Here is an 18,268-nt window from a genome sequence, read left to right on the forward strand (position 1 = left end):
ATGTTCTGTACGTCTGGTCCTGTCCTGACTGGTCCAAGGGCTACAGCCTGAGCAATCTCATGCTTGATCTGGTCAAAGGCTTGTTGCTGCTCAGGGCCCCAGTGGAAATCATTCTTCTTACGGGTTACCAAGTAGAGAGGGCTTACGATCTGACTGTATGCTGGGATATGCATCCTCCAGAACCCTATGGCACCCAGGAAGGCTTGTGTTTCCTTTTTGCTGGTAGGTGGAGACATTGCTGTGATCTTATTGATGACTTCTGTTGGAATCTGACGGCGTCCATCCTGCCACTTCACTCCCAGGAACTGGATCTCTTGGGCTGGTCCCTTAACCTTACTCCGTTTGATGGCAAAGCCAGCTCCCAAAAGGATCTGGATGATTTTCTCTCCTTTCTGAAAAACCTCTTCTGCTGTGTCCCCCCACACAATGATGTCATCAATGTATTGCAGGTGTTCTGGAGCCTCACCCTTCTCCAGTGCAGTCTGGATCAGTCCATGACAGATGGTGGGACTGTGTTTCCACCCCTGGGGTAGTCGGTTCCAGGTGTACTGCACGCCCCTCCAGGTGAAAGCAAACTGTGGCCTGCACTCTGGTGCCAGAGGAATGGAGAAGAACGCATTAGCAATGTCAATAGTGGCATACCACTTTGCTGCCCTGGACTCCAGTTCATACTGGAGCTCCAGCATGTCCGGCACAGCGGCACTCAGCGGTGGGGTAACTTCATTCAAGCCACGATAGTCCACAGTCAATCTCCATTCTCCATCAGACTTATGCACAGGCCAGATGGGGCTGTTGAAGGGTGAGTGGGTTTTGCTGACCACCCCTTGGCTCTCCAGTTCACGGATCATCTTATGGATGGGGATCACAGCATCACGGTTCGTTCGGTATTGCCGACGGTGCACTGTCGTGGTGGCAATTGGCACTTGCTGTTCCTCAACTTTCAACAGTCCAACAGCAGAAGGACTTTCTGAGAGACCTGGCAATGAGTTCAATTGTTCAATCCCTTCTGTCTGTACAGTGGCTATTCCAAAAGCCCATCTATGCCCCTTTGGGTCCTTAAAATATCCATTCCTGAGGTAGTCAATGCCCAGGATGCATGGGGCGGCTGGACCAGTCACAATGGGGTGTTTCTGCCAATCTCTCCCTGTCAAGCTCACTTCAGCTTCTAGCACAGTCAACTCTTGAGATCCCCCTGTCACCCCAGAAATAGAAATAGTTTCTGAGCCCACATGTCCTGATGGCATTAATGTGCATTGAGCGCCGGTATCAACCAAAGCCTTATACTTTTGTGGGTCTGATGTACCAGGCCATCGAATCCACACAGTCCAATAGACACGGTTGTCCCGTGCCTCTACCTGGCTAGAGGCAGGGCCCCTCTAACACTGATCCTGGTCATAGCGGTCAGAACCTTTTCTCGATGAGTACACCTGGGAGGTGCCCTCCTGTGGGTCAGATTCTTGCCCGTGGGAAACTGGGACTGCACTTACTCTCACTGACCTTCTTCCATTCTCCTTCAGTTCTTGTACTCGGGCTGCAAGGGCACGGGTGGGTTTCCCATCCCACCGTCCCATGTCTTCTCCATGTTTGGCCAGGAAGTACCACATCTCAGTTCGTGAGGTCTGTCCACTTCCTCTGGCTGGGGGGCGTCTGGCTCTGACTTCAGAGGTTCTCATTCGCACTGGTGCCACTTGGAGACTTTCCCTAATTTCCTCTCTGATCGCTTTTACCTCTGCAGGCAGCGTCTTGAGACTCTCAACCAATGTCTCTACAGCAGAAATACGGGCCTGCATTGGGCTGTGGGTCATGCTTTCATATATCCGGAGCTTATTTGCTACAGCGCCCACTGTTTCATGGTTCTCTTCCCTATACATGGATGCCAGGAAATCGGTGTATTCAGCTGGCCCCGAGCGTGAAAGGTCCCACCACATATGTGGTGTGCATCTGACCTTGTCAGGGTCATTATTGGCTTGCCCACCTCTTCCAAAAAGCACGTCCATCATTGCCATCTCCCTCAGACGTAAAATTCCTTCTTCCATCGTCTTCCAAGTCTTCCTAATATGATGTTCCTGCAGGATTTCTCTATAAACAAACTTCTCTCTTACACTCGTTAGAAGTCGTGCCCAGAGTGAAAGGGGCTTTGATTCCCTCACGAACACCTGTTCAATAGCCACGTCCTGGGCCAGAGCCCCCAAAAACCTGGCTTCAGCACCATCCAGTTGTAAGGTTTCACCCATAAGGTCCCAAACTCGGATCAACCAAGTCAGGATGGGCTCACCCGGGTGTCGAGCAATGTCTTTCCGCAAACTACGGAGATTATCAAATGACAATGACTCAGTGATAATCTCAGGCTCTGGGTCTGCTTGCTGTGGAGGTGCAGCAGCCCCCTCATCGTCTGCTGGATGGTCTAATTTGGTCTTATATTTCCTTTTCTGAATAGGGGCAACTTCCATAGGCTTGGCCTGTCCTCCTGGTTTAGCCTCATCCTTTTCTCCCTTCACTGTGGCATCAGGGGTTTTATTCTCTCGCTTTTCCCCCTTCACTGGGCTAGGTTTCTGAATGCATTCTGGAAAAACCCTGGCCCTACCTTCAAACATTCTGTAAGCTGCAGGGATACAACCCTGCAGAAAAACCATAAAGAGCAAGATATCTCTGGCATCCAGGGAGAATTTAAACATCTCAAAAGCTGTTGTAGCAGACTTGAATGGGGAATGGACAAAGGGTTGGGAGAAGAGATTCCCCTTTGTTCCTTCCCAAGGGTCCGTACTATTATCACTGAATCCCCAGAGGTAGCAGCTTAGGTTGCGGCAGGAAAACAGCCTGGAGAGCACCACCCACATGACATCCAAAGGCATCGAATTCATGGCACCATAAATCCAGAGTAAGAACTCAATAATAATTGCGGCTATTTGAGTTTTGCTCATTGATTTGTTGATAAGACTTAAACCTGCCGCTCCTTTTGGCATGAATTTGTACCAACAAAAAGCCAATATATTATACAGGATGGTCCTGATGAACTCTAAGCTCAAGACCCACATGGTGCCACAAAATAGCAGTTATCCTTCTTTGTTTACAAGCCCCACACGTTGGGCGCCAAGAAATGTCTCGGTTTGAGGGGAAAAACCAAAATGTTTTACCCACAAGCAGGGGAGGGGCCTCCTCCTCAATAATCACACCACTCTTTATCAAATTTAAGAAAAGGAATTTTAATACAAGAAGGATAACTGCTATATATATATATATATATGTAAACAGACTAGTGCAACCCACTTCCCCAACACCATAAGAGGAAAAAAAAACAACAACAAAACCCAGCAGGTTTTCCTCCGGGAGAAAAGGTTATACTTAAGTGTCCTTGTCACAGCCCGCTGGCTGCAGAGTGAGTTTCAGTCCCTCTCCAGCGAAACAGACGAGCAGTGGGCTTTCAGATGGACTCAGTCTCTTTCCCTTGTGTTCCCCGTCCAAGAAGCAGAAAAGGTACGAGCGACCAGCAGCAAATCCAAGGCAGGCAGCAGCACGGCAGGAAAAAGTAATCCGAAGTAGGCAGCGGCAAGACAGCCAGGGAAAACCCCAGCAGTAACCAGCAGGGCAGCCTGCCTCCTTGGAGCCCCCACTCCCCCGTTCCGCCGAGCCAAGACTGAGGAGAATATCCAAAAAAAAAAACCAAAAGAGACAAACCTGCCCCCACCCCAGCAATCACAGTTAACTACTTCTTTTGTCAACCGCTGGCCTGGGCAGTTAAGTGGCAGGGGAGAGAATTTACATAATAATCCCAAACTACAACAGTGACTTTTTTAAATGGTTTCTGTAAGATACTGTGACAACTCACACTTGTTCTTTGAGGATCAAGAGGCTTTTCTCCTATTTCGGGGAAAGGTAGTGCTGTAGCTCAAATCCCAAAACTAGAATTCAGAGTGATGTAGATGTAGATTCTTGGATCAATCTAAGCCACCTGCCTGCCTCTGTTTCCCCTTCTTTTAAATATCCTCAAAGTCAAGCTCCTTATTGTTCTACACTATTATAGGTTCAGAACACACCTTCCTGTGAAGTGTATCAATAAGTAAGACTGCAGACTGGATGGCCTGACAGTCACAGAGAAATTCCAGGGGAAACAGACTCATCTTCAAAGGTGTTACTGCTGTGAATGCTCATGTCTTCTTCTCTCAGATAGGTTTCCCTGTTCAGGGGATTCTGTGAGAATTATGTCAATTTTAAAAGTCACACCCTCAATAACCTGTTGCAACTCCTATGAGCAGTTTCTTTTTGGAACTCAAGAATACAAAATATCCAGATTATTAGTGTTTATTACCCCCAATAACTTTTGGAAATCAGTTTTATAACATGTGTACTACAACATTCCACACAGATCAAAGAAAACAAACTTCTCTAATTGGGTTTTGAAATCAAACACCAAGCTTTACATTCACTGAGCTACATATGGATTAAATTATCTATATTGTACAATCCTGGACTGCATATGTAGTGCTGTACAGTAAATAGAGAACATGTGGTTTGGAATGTGTCTACTGTATGTGTTAGTCCTCACATTAACAAACATGATCACCTAAATGCACCATCAAGAGCCTCATAAAAATTGTTTGTGAGTTCCAGACTCAGACTTGATGTGGACAGACAACAATACATTGGGGTGTGCAGGTGCTAAAAGTAGCATTGAGCCTTTTATGTGAGGCTTCAAACACATGCAGATGAAGAATAAACATAGCACAAGGCAAATTTTGGCCTTTCTCATAAATGTATTCAATTACTCTGAATTGCATGAGCAGAACAGATATCAGAATAGGTGGATATTTAGATTGCAGAATTTCACTCCTCTTTGCTTTAGACTTTTTCTGTACAAGAAATAGAGTGTTCATATTTAGATATAGGTGGAGCTTCATATGAATGCCAATAAAATAAATATATTCAAGCCCCAGTTCTAAAGACTGCAAAAATTTGTGTTGGTTTTAATCAAAAAATAGAGACCAAAAACTATTTTCTTATGTTACATCAAAATTTTAAAATATATTTCATGTAGATATGAAAAGATCACCTTGAGGCAACTTGTGTACCAAAAGATGTTTGAGCTACCTAAATAAATTAACATTCTTATTTCATTCTTTTTTTTTTTTTTTGGTAGCTATTTCTGCTCTTCTGGAAACATATCAATTTGCCCATGAAGTTGCAAAGTCATTTTGAAATACTCCAAATGAATCATATTTTAATTATCATGGGAAATTGTTGATTACTAAAGTATGGCAGAATGTAAAGCCTGGCACAGACAGAATATATGAGTGCATTTAACCAGTTTTCTCACTTTCCAACATTTTTGGAAGCAATAAACCCGAAGGCACACTTGCTAGAGAGCTGTCACTAACTTGTCTCACAGGAACAATCTTCACATCTGACTAAAATGAAATCTTTGTCAAAGCTTCTACTGATGTGTGTTTCTTGATGCTGCACTGTTTAGAAAGAAGTGTAACAGCAACAGAAAGACTTGGGGCGTTTTTGAAGAGGAAACACAGAGGGGATACACAGCTGTAACTGGATATCTGCTAGTGCAGCAGGGTAACATGAATGTGAGAGATGAATTCCTCATTTTGTCACAGTGCATTATGCAGGAATTAACAGTACAACCAGCCAAAATAATATCCTAGGTCAAGCTATGCATTCTGTGACCATTAAAATAAAAAAAAATAAAAATAATAAAAAGTCAGAACAGTGGTGAAATCTTTCCTGGAAAGAGCTTTTTTTTCATGTATTCTTATTTCTGAACTAGCAAAAACCTAGAAAACAGCAATTTTCCAGTACTTTCTGCAGTTTGAGAAGGAGGAGAATATCATGTAGGAGGTTGGTATGTTTAAAAGCAGTGCAGATATGCTCACCAGCAAGCAGCCTTGATTTTTCAGTCAGAGTGATCACTCCCAATATCTACTGATTTCAGTACTGATGGAGGTGAAATATCCAAATATCCTACAAACAGCTGAACCATTTTTGCCCTTGGACCTGAAGTGAATGAGCAATTCAGCATTCAGAGCCTAGGGGACTCACATGGAGAGAAAAGAATTGGCCAAAGCAAGTACTCAACCCCTTTTATTAGTTAGAGATGTACTGCCTGGATGCAGTGCTAGTTTCATTTTATGTAACCTGTTGATTATTTCTCCCCTCTGCTGACAAGACTCAGGCAAATCATCCTTTCAAACCATGTGGACACACGAGAGTCAATAAGAGACCTCAGAATGGAAAAAGGGAAATGGTAGTTGGCCTATGTGACTATGTCCATGGTGACAAATGGAAGAAATCCACAGCACTAAAATCAAATATCATGGGCTGACTCGTGCCCTTGCTATGTAAGGCTGTCTTTCTGCATATCAGACTAACTTCCTCCACACAACACAGTAACAGGCTTCACATCCCTTCTGGCTCTTGACTGGTGTCTGTGGGACCCTAAGGCATAAATATTATTCTAAATGTACCTATTTAAACCAAGATTTCTAAAATGGTGTGAGGGCTCTGCTGTAGTCTTTCAGGGTGAGTAAAGATCAGGGCAGGTGTTGGACAATCCATGGTGTGATAGGAGAGCATGTATTTGCTTGAGATTTCTGGGTGGTGTTGAGGAACAGACTGATTCACAATGGGCTTTTTTTGAGCAGCCCCTGGAGCACACTGTGACTATTGTCTTGGGAGAGTTATCTGGAATGGTCCAAACTAGAGCCAGAGGTTGAGCTTACAATTAAGCCAACTGAATAAAAATATGGCTTATGTTCCAGCACACTGCTTTGCCTCTTCTTTTTGGCAAATTTACTTCATTCAGTAAAAAGCTGAACTGTACACCAAATATAATTTAGTGACTATAATACTAAATGAGGAGGGCAGAAGGGCTCTTCAAAGGCAGGCAGGTGAAAGTACTTGTAACTCATTTTCCAAGAATGCATCAGAAAGTTATGCCTAAATGATGTGGCTTTTTTTCTGCTGTTTGCTCACCAGGGATTTATTTTATCTCTGGAAACACTTATGTTAATGCATTCTTCTGTAATTCATTTTTGTATATATTTTCCATACTTCCCCCAATATTTTATTTTGTTACCAAAGGTTACTTACATGGAAACAGAAATATTTTGAGGGTTTCTATTTAAATTTTTCTTCTCTTCCTACATCAGTTTTTTTGCTTAAACTCAGAGTCTTTAGTTTTCCAAGCTGGATTGCTTCTGAGCAAAAGCATTCCTTAGAGACAACTGTCCAACAAAAAACAGGATAGCTCAGCTCTGACAGGGACATTTGCAGAGGAGAAGCTGCATGCTAGGCAACAGCAACATCAATCCCTGTATCTGCTTGGCTTTTCCTGCCCATGTCTGAAACCTTAGAGCTCAAAGGACACTTGAAAATCAGGAGAATTTGTACAACCAATTTCAGCAGATATGGACTTACCAGGCATTGCAGACACATTTGGGAATCCTTTGCTTCTTCTCCCTTTTGTTGCAGCTAGAGAGAAGGCAAGGAAATAAGGTGAGAGGAATGGAGGGAAGGAGAAAAGAGAGAGAATCCACATCTATCTATGTGTACCTGCTTCTGTTCTCAGGAGAGTTACTTTAGTATCTCAACAGCAGGCTTTTCCAAACTGGTTCCCCCGCTCAAGTAAAACTGCATCAGCCCCTACTTTCTCTTGTCCTTTAGCAAAAGTTAAGAGAAATGGCCTTTTTTCAGAAAACAACCTCCTTTTTTACTAATCTTTGTTTTCAAAATTACTGCCCTGTCCAATTTCTATAAAGTGATGGATCTCTTTTAGCCAACTAAAAATTTGGTTTATAGTCTAGTAGAGACTCTTCTACTGTTTCTATAATCAAGAGAGAGATGTGAATTTTCTTTTCAACTTGCTTTTTTTCATTGACTTTGAAGGGAGTTGATTCAACTAGCTTGGATTAAATGCCTTGCTTTTAAACAGATAAAGTTAAGAGGTTTTAAGCCATTTGACTACAAAGGTAGCAGGATTCATTGAAGCATTCAGATGCTTCAGTTCCTAAAATAAACTGCTGGTAGACATGGTCACAGTTTTAAAACTGAAGCAGTAAACGTCTTCAAGTAAAATACAAAAAAAGTAATTAAAAAGATACTATTAAAAAGAGTTATAGAGACACAAGCCTAAACTTTAGCTAACATAAAAATCAAAAAGAAAACTAATAATGTCTTAGTTTTCTTTGCAACAAAGCAAGCTAAGGGGTATCTTCATTTCTTCACTTTTAGAGGAAATAAAACAATAGAATGAAAAAAAAAAAGAACTGGAGAAAAGAAGGGTAGGCTTAGTGTGTTTTCTATTTTATAGAAGTTAAGACAAATTTGACACCAGTAAAAAATTCCAAGGGCTGTATGAAACCTAGCTGTATGAAGCCCAGCGTTGAATTAAATACCGGAGTGACCTACGGCAGGCAGCTCTGGGTAGCAGGCTGTAAGAGCTGCACTTGGCTGTCTTGAATTTATATGCTGCAGCAGCTTTGACACAAACAGTAGGGAGGTGGTCTGGTATGACTCCTGCTGCTTTTCTGGATGCCACCCATATCTGCACTGCTGTTTGATCCCAACTCCATTTGACTAGTACACCTACTGCTTTTCAATCTTCACTGTAGAAAACAGCACAGATAACTAGATGCATATATTATGACAGGGTTGTAGTACCAGCCAAGGCAAGCCAAGAGACAGGTATCAGGTTTCATTTCTAGAAGAGGAACTGATAATGTAAATTTTTTAGCTCAGCTCAATAGCATTGATTTAGTTATTGAGCATGATATGTGCTGATGTATTTATGGTTTCCCTGAAATAGCTGGCTTTGAGATATATATATATATATACATAGATTAAATTTTTACTGTTTTAATAGTACCAGCTATTATGATACTGGCATGACACATGCAAGTGCTATATACTAGTCTTTATTTCCAAAGCCAGTGATATGTTATGGGGCAAGATTACTGGATGTGTGTTTCTTACTGTTCTGTATCCTGGAATTCAGCAGTCAGCACCCACTGTTCCACCAACTTCTTACTATTTTTGAAAATACAGTGGAAATCACACATTCATTATCACTTCATACAGCCAATTAACACAACCTGATAGAGGAGGGAAGACAATTTGTCAGTCTCAAGTAAGAAAGTGTTCTCTCCCTCTTGCAGGACACATCAGGTAACTAACATGAAATCCTGTCTCCTGTGGTCTTATTCTGAAAATGTCCCACTCACCGACCTGACTGCTGCCAGGGAATCTGTCCCCTGGACCTTCACATGTTGTTTATTCATGTCCCTTTTCTTTCTCAGGGGCCAGGAGGGAAGTGTGATTTTCGTAGCCACTTGCACAGTGGTTCTGGACAGTGGCAACAAAGTCAACTTTGGTATCTTTTCATTGTCCTCTCATTATCGTATCTGTGAAATGAAAGTATATAGCACTTATGCATGCATTTGTGGAACAGTTGAGAGAGGTATTGTCTTAACAGATTGCAAATTACTCTGTTTTTGAAACCTATTATTGTTTTTAGATGACATAGAACTATTAGTTTTAGCATGAAGGGCAAACAGCTTGTCCAGATATTCCTCGTCTTTTGATTTCCTCATATCACCAGCTATTACAGCCACTTTCCTCACAGGGTGGGGATTCATCAGATACTTTCTCTTTTCAAACAACAAGTCTCTGAACTGATGATGTTTGTAATATCTGTGTATGGCTTTCTGGTATTTGGCTATATCTTTTCCTTTTTGAGATCTAAAGTGAAGGGTTTGCTTGGGATTTTCCAGGTCTTGCTTGGCAAAATGTCATATTTTATTCAAAATGGAGTCACTTCCCCTTGATGGTATTGTGCACATGCCCTAAAATTTGTTGCAAGTATTTGCTCTTATTTTCTGAGTCTCTGTGCATAGTATTCATCAGCTGCACCTTAACAGTTTTAAAGCACTTTCACTTAAAAGAATACAATCTTCACTGCAAATCTTCTCTTCTACCTGTTCTGAACATCATGTCCGTTTCTCACAGGGAATGCTTTGCTTTGATCTTATTGCCAGTTCTAATGCTTTTAATTTGATCTGTAATTATTCCCTATAATAACTGTTTCAGTTCATGTGTCTCAGCTTTAATATAAGGGTGATTAAGCACTCAGTGATCCTGCTTGGCAGCCACCTTCTAGCAAAGAAACATACCATTCCCTGACAACATTCTTACAGAAGTCCAAGTGCTCCTAAATTCTACAATTATTTTAGGAATATATATCCTTTTTTGTTTCCCAGGGTCTGAAGTATAGCTCACCACCAATACCTATGTGAAATACTTCTGGGCTTTATAATTGCACTTGCTTTGCTGTGCAACCATTTTCTCTTGATCTGCTTTTCTTAGTTGTTTTTAAACATTAGGAATAGTTGTGTAACACATAAGAGAGCACATTTAGAAAGAACTTTATGTCCTGTTTTCCCCAACCTTAGATGGACCAGGATTGCTGAAGGTTATGGTCCTCTCTCATGGCATGAGACACTCTATTGACTTTTGTAACACTATGAAATGTTGAGCTACATACTTTGTTGTAGATGGGAATACCATAACTAATTTAAGTAATTATAGCTTGCTGACTTTGTCAGAGCATGTTTCTAGAGCTGTAGCTAATACTTTACCTTCAACATAGAATAAACATAAGTTACAAACAGGAATTGAATTTATGCAGGTTTTAGAAAGCACAGAGCTGCAATTCAGAGACAAAATTTACTCACTTTTTCTTTCCTTTTTATCTAGAAAGTGTTTCATCTTTCAAAAACAGAGAGAGAATTTCATCTTACGGATGTTTTCCCTTACAAGATTTGAGAAATTTTTTTTTTTACTTTGAATTATAAATTAAAAACACATGACAGTCAAATATATATTTATGCAGATCATAAATACCTTTATGTATAGCTATGCCGAAGATGTAGATAAGGGTATTGATATGCACACATATTTTTAGTAAATAATTTATAATAAATCTATGGCAGATCTCACTGGATTAATACTGACTGCATAGTCTTTACAAAGAAATATTTTTTCCAAAAGGTGCAGGTTTTTTTGTAAATATTTTCAAACCCCATAAAAGGAAAAAGTTACATATTATGACTTTGATACAGTTTTCTTTTTTCTTCTTCTTTTTTTTTTTTTAGTTCAGCTGTATCTTTTAATTCCCTCTGTTGAGAAACGCTTTTGTCAAACACGTCCAATGGAAATTAAAACAGACATTTATTTCAATACAGGTTTCTGAGGATGCGATAATTTAAGACAAATATAACAAGAAAAAATATTGGAATAATGGCACCTGTTCTCAGAGATGAATTCCATTTTTGCCTGAAAGGAATCAAGAAAAGTTAGTCACCCAAAAGAACAATACATGTTTCAGTCTCTTGTCAAGGAAAACATAGCACTGAAACTAAGATTTAAAGCCCACTCCAGCAGTGGAGAAGAGACTGCTGAGAGGGTACCTTGTCACTATGTACAAATATCTTATTGGAATATGTCAAGAGGATGGGACCAGACTCTTTTCAGTAGTGCCCAGTGACAGGATAAGGAAAAGTGAAACATAGGAAGTTCCATCTGAAAGCTTCTTCACTATAAGGATGACAGGGCAGTGGAACAGGCTGCCCAGAAAGGTTGTAGACTCTTTCTCTCTGGAGATATTAAAGAACTTACCTGGACAGGATCCTGTGTAACCTGCTCTAGGTGAGCCTGTTTCAGCAGTGGAGTTGGAGTAGATGAGCTCCAGATGTCCCTTCCAATTCCAACCGGTCTGTGATTCTGCATGTAATTGGTGAAATGCTGGAACACATACGTGTTTTTAAGAGGCAATTAGATGGTAACTGCTGTGCTTCAAGACAATCTCTTTGTTCTGTATTTGGATGGCTTTCAGCACAGTCAAGTCCCATAATAGGAACCTGTAGATGTGTAGTCTGCTTTGATAGACAGGTAATTATTATCTTAATGACAAGTGCCTGAATTGTCCCCCATTGATCTTCATCTGGGTAAAGATAATATGCTGCTCTATTCTTTTTGAAGGAATGGTGTCAAAGGTAGTTAGCACTCGAGAAAAAGAGATTCACAGGCCAATGAAAAGAGGAGGTAAAGATCACATCTTGGCCTTGGTTTTCACAAGCTACATGTAAGAGCAGATATGATGACCACAAGGTTAGCACAGTATTGTAAAGTAGTGGCACATGTCTAAATGTTTGCAGAGAAGAGGTCACAGACCAAGCAATGGCCGTTGTTTACAGAAATCCACAGTTAATCATTACATTCCATTTTTGCAGTAGCCAACTGCAAAATTCATATCCAACGCTTTGGTGAACATGTGGATTTACAAAAGCAAACTTTTCCACTCTCATGGAAACTTCCTGGTTGGGCAGAAAACTTTCAGAACCATCATATAGGGCTATGTCTATTATTTTGATATGGTTTTCTCTTTGTGAAAATCTTTCTCCTGGTGTTCTACCTTCGGGTGTTTTATAAGCTTTATAAATCACATCTTCTCTTCAATGGAAAAGAAGGGAATTACAGTTCTCTCTCACAACTTTCGTGCTTCTGCAATCATTTTGTCCCAGACTCTTGCACCTCACCTTCACATTTATGGCCTATTGTTGAGTCTCATAGAGAAGATTATTCACCTCTTTTGCATACTAATATGAAGGTTGTTTTCCCTACTTTTTTACAGTCTTCCTTCTTTCCCCGTTCCTTACTTCTGTCTTTGAGGTCATATCATTCTGTCCTGTGGCAAATCTTGATTTTACTTTTTCTCTCCTTTTCTCATTGTTTCACTTTCTTAGTCTCCTTCCCATCTGCTTTTCAACATGTCCATGCTATTTTCTCATGTTTTACAATTTATTTTAAATTCAGATTTATAGGAATTTTGTCTTTCTGCAGTTGTAAACTGCTATTTAGAGAAGTCATAAGCAATGTAAATATTTATTAATACTGTTACTTATTCATCACCTGCATAATCAAAGTCTTCTGTATTAACAATACAAGTAAGTCTTGTTCCTCTTACAAGCTGCAAATAAAACCAGATCATGATCAAAATTTTTGCTCTATAAGCCTTGCAAATTTTAACATTGGATTTTGCCCTAAAGTGTCACCCCACCTTTTGATACCAGCTTAGCCAAATTCAATCTATAATTGTATTCATATACAACTGACTCAAGTTTCAGTTGTCATGAATATTTTTTGTCCTAAACTCGTTCAAAGAATGCAGTTTTTCTGAGCAACCCAGCCACAGATATTTTTCAAGTGATCCTTAATCACTCTTCAAGTAAAAATTTCCAATTCCTTTTTTACAGTAGCTGTCTAATGTCAGTGCATTAAATTTGAAAGGGAGATGGGTATGAGAAACAGCTGCTTCTGTTTAAAAAGACAGTATTTTTTTGCTTACAGTAGTTGGATTTTGAAAAGTTTTTTCCAAGTCCAAGCCAGTCTCTCAGACAAAAATGAATATGTAGAATTTTTCTAGTTAATAACATTTGTTTACCTTTGTATATATGTGTATAAACAGATGTGTCTGAGATGAGCTTACAATGTGCCTGCAAGCCTTCTTCTGAGATGTATGGACTCAGTCTGGGATTGCCTAACAGCAAGTGGAATAGTCTTGCATCTAAAATGACATCCCTAGCATTTTGCTAGCTGTCTTTTTATATCTATATTTGGTTGATACCTATGCCCTCTTGAAACTGGCAGAGTTTTTGAGTGGGCATAATGCCACCCCAACAGATGGTCACAGGCAAAGGCATGCCAGAGAACCAGTATGTTTGAGTATTCATGTTTGAGTATTAAGTGATGGATTTCCATCCAAAAATGTCAAAATAGCAGTCAATGCAGAACATCTGAGCCTATGGTTAAGGGGAGATGCTGGCTATTCCTGCTCTGAACTTGATTAATGTTCAAAATAATGTGGGTTTTTGGTTGGTTGGTTGGTTGGTTGGTTGGTTGGTTGGTTGGTTGGTTGGTTGGTTGGTTGGTTGGTTGGTTGATTGGTTGGTTGCTTGGGTTTTTTGTTGTTTTTTTTTAAATGGAGAGAGAGAGAGAGAGAGAGAGAGAGAGAGAGAGAGAGAAATAACCTTCTCCAGCTGTGAGATTTTGGCATTAAAAAAACAGGAATTGAAGGAAAGAGAAGTATTTAATGAAATACCCACTTTTAACAACTTTCTACCTGAAATGTCTCTAAGTAAACAAAAATAGCCATTATTCTGAGGCATGGCTCAATTTCATGGTGAATAGTCTGGCTGATGGCAGAAGTTAGACCTGCAGATTATACATCATGGTAACCCGTATCTATTTTTTGCTAAGCACAGCCCAGTCCTGTTCAGGGTATGTCACACATCAGGTCAATTCATACTGGCACACACAGGTGAATAATACTGTGTTTGTGCCAAGAAGGTTCTGTTCATTTCTTTTACTAAAGTAAAGCCCTGAAATAAAAGAAAGGAACACAATGAGTAGTTTCAGTTGGAGCAGAGTTAACATTTATTTCATAGAACATCCTGATCTGGAAAAAACTCACAAGGATCATGGAGTCTAGCTCCTGGCCCTGCACAGGACAGCCCCCAGAATCAAAACATGTTTTGAGAGCTTTGTCCAAACTGTTCAAGGCTCTGTTGTTGAATTCTGTCAGCCTTGGTGCTGTGACCACTTCCCTGGGGAGCCTCTTTGATGACTGATCACCCTCTGTGTGAAGAATATTTTTCCAGTAATTAAAGGCATTGCTAATAAACAAGTTGTATTGTTCTAAGGAGTATATTGTGAAGGTGAAAACTGATGCTGATTAGGTAGAGAAAAGTTTGCATATTGTTTTCTAGGACTTGAAATGAAATTATTTTTGAATTTATTTTAAAGTCAAGCAAAATTTGTGGGTAAGAGTAGGTCATGAATACCAGAATGGGAAGAAGCTGACATTAACTACTACGAAGGCCTTGAGTCACTGGGAAAGGGTGAGTAGTGTGCATCCTCTCAAGTTACTAACCCTGCATCTTGCCTGGCCTGTTTTGCCTGTTATCTCTGACATTTTAGGTTATATATACACAGAAATATATGCTGATCTATTTATTTCAATCTAGTTGTGGCAGCTCAACTCTAATTAACTGTTCACTTTGCAAACTGATCTAATTTTCATGTTACTAACAGTGTCCATGAAGCTTTGTGATGTTTCTTAATTGCAAGTCCTTTGTTAAAAAAACAACACTTAAACCCTCTGGTTCTGACAAAAATCACTATTCTGATAGTTCTTGCCTTTGCATGGGTACCTAAAATTATGCAAAATCTGAGGTAGAAACTTAGACTAAGAAACTGACTGATTGCCATTATTTTTGCCAGTATAATTTCTGCACTCCTGAATTGTAGTGGTAAAAAAAACAGTGTGGAATGTCATCATCAGCATAATCATTGTTAAAACCTGGATAGAGCATTTAGGTCTGCTGAGGACATATTCTTTTGCTAACAAGAAGAAGTATTGCTTTCTCAATATTAGCCTAAAAATTAAAAAAGAACAGGATTCAAGGCTTAAAACAGAAGGAATTGGGGGGGGGGGGGGGGGCAAAACCACTTCCAAGCATCTGTCTATAATAAATCTTTCCACCTTTCCACATATCCACACAGTTAATGTTTGGGGCTAATACTAAAATAAACATCCTATAGGACAATTCTATAAAGTGTGATATCTGTGTCATGCAGGTTAAAGGAAAATATACATTAGGGTTTTTTCCATGCTAGAAAATGTGCTCCAAACAAAATGTTTACATAAGCCTCCTCTGCCTCCAGATTGATGCAGGCATTTTTCATCTTTTCCAAATTCACTGGGAAAGTACCCCATCATAACTCTGCTTTCACATTTGACTGCAAACACGGACACCTAAATTTTTAAAAGAGCTCTTCAGGTACCTTTCTTCCATCCCTCCTTTTCTCCTCTACAGTTCATAGTGTTTTAGACATGCCCTACATGATGATGCTCCTCTTTCGCTGGCTAAGGAATACAAGCAAAATTGTCAATGAAATCGGAAAAACCAGTACCCATTCTAACTCCTGCTCCTAGGGAATATCTGCATTATAGCTTGAAGATGCATTTAGAGGTACAGATTAAAGCAGTTAACACAGCAACCAATTTCTTGGAAATACTTTGTCCCAGCAGTCATTTTTAGTCAGATTGCAGATGACATTTTCAGCCAAGTTCATTCCCACCACACAGCTCATGTGAGCCATGCCCATGTTAGCCAGGTTACACTGGCTGCTGCAGTGCATCTTTTTCCTGTGATGACAGTATTCATTTCTATAGATTTGGGATGCTATTTCCTATGACTCCAGATGTGGTAATTTTCATATTAATTCTCCAAGGATAGATTAAACATTTGGGAAATTCTGTTGATTTTAGGTAGATTAAATAGTTGGGAAGCGGCAAGAGAGTAATTGCATACATAAACATGTAACTTGACTTTCTGCAGGGAGCTATTTATTGCCAAGAAAAGCATAAAAAAAATTAAACAGGGCTTTCAGCTCTCTCAAAAGTAGTTTGAATGCTTAACAGAAGTAGTTTTACTTGCAGTTATACTGTGAAATAGGCCATAAATAATGTCCAAAAATTTCCTTTGCAACAGATTTTGCAGATATTTGAATTTTCATATAATATAAGAAAACCAGCAAACAGGTAGCAATTTTTCAGTGGCTTCCTGTTGAAGACAAAGGGGAGAACTGCTCTGTTATAATTCAGAATTATTGTTTTCTAGAAGAGAAAAAAGAGTGATGACCAGGAAGCCATAGGAACTGAGCCACAAGGAGGAGAAATCTGCTCTGGGTTATGTGTGATTGCCTGTATGCGACATTTCTGTACCATCCAGAGTTGCTGGGGATAGAGTTTTAAATTGTCCTGTTAGATCCTCATATTGAACAAAGAACATTGAGAAATCTCTGGGCAGCTTGTTGAAGTCAGGCATTTTGCATGGGGCGCTGACTACAGCCTCTGTATCCCTATCACAGCACTCTGCTTTGCAAACGACAGTGTCTGCTAAAGGTCTCCAGTTCCTGAAAACTGCTTTTTATCAGAGCTCCTTTTCTTTATTGTTCTTTCCTAACACTCTTTCAGTCTTTCCTTGCCCATCTTACAAGTAGTGCCTAGCTCCAGAGGTGCTTCCATGTCTAGATTTCCTTTAATATACCAGCATTCATATCCTCCTGACTCTGGTCTAGACAGAGCAATTCTCAGAAGCCTGATACTTCCAAAATAGCATAGGTCAAAGCACATGGGAATTCATTTATCCATTATATTGGTGGGGGAGGGAGCGGGGGGGGGGGGGTGTCGGAGTTCGGGAGGGAGAGGATTTCTGGGAAGCATTTGGCAGCTCTACCTTTTCATCTGCAAGTCCTTCTGAGTTCCTTACCTTTTGCCTGTTGGTACATTGCATCCTTTCTTTTTTCTCTCATCTCAACTCAAAACTAAGCGTCCTGATGTAATAAGACGCTTGAAAGCACAAACCTTGAAGGTTCAAGAATCTGGTATTAGTCTTCTAAAGCTCTTTCCAGAGATCTGACTTTTGATAAGGACATTGTCATTAAATCAGGTACCACTCTTCATTTTTCCAGTGACCTGATGTTGAATAAATGAGTGCTACTCCAGAGAAGTGCCTCTTTCTGGAGGAAAATAGTGAAAGAAAAATGAAAATGAAAGAGAGTGCACAGAGCTGCAAAAGGGAGATTTCAGGATGTGTGTTTTCGTTTATGAGGAGATCAGAAAACTAGGGAAAGGAGTAATTTTTTAAGTGTAACTCCTATTTTACTTGAAATAATGGTAGTTAATTTTTCCATAAAGAAAAGAAAGATCTGATATAAAAAAGCAGGCATTTGTATCCCTTACTTTCACACATTAGATAAATGTGAACATGGCTTCCTACTGCAGATCTCCAGTTTTACAATGACATACTTCCACTGATTTTTCAAGGCGTTGATAACACCCTTGAATAAGACAGGAGAGGAACAGATCCAAAACATGTATTATTTACTATCCAGAAGGGACTGAAAATGGCATTCTCAAGAAGAGTCAGAGTATATAAAGATTTGAATAATTTTCATAACATTTTCCCAGTTTTGTTTCTCATCTTTTGCAATTTTCATATTTGAGGAAACATTCACAAAACAACAAACTGCCTGAAAATCCCTGAAAATTCAGAAGATCAGTTCTAATTATTTAACTTGAGAGCTGATAGCCCTCCACTGGAAGTGACCACTTCTAAGATGCAAACTATGCATAAGTGAAATT

Source organism: Pithys albifrons, chromosome 1, assembly GCF_047495875.1.
Source record: "Pithys albifrons albifrons isolate INPA30051 chromosome 1, PitAlb_v1, whole genome shotgun sequence".
NCBI classification, from domain to species: Eukaryota; Metazoa; Chordata; class Aves; order Passeriformes; family Thamnophilidae; genus Pithys; species Pithys albifrons.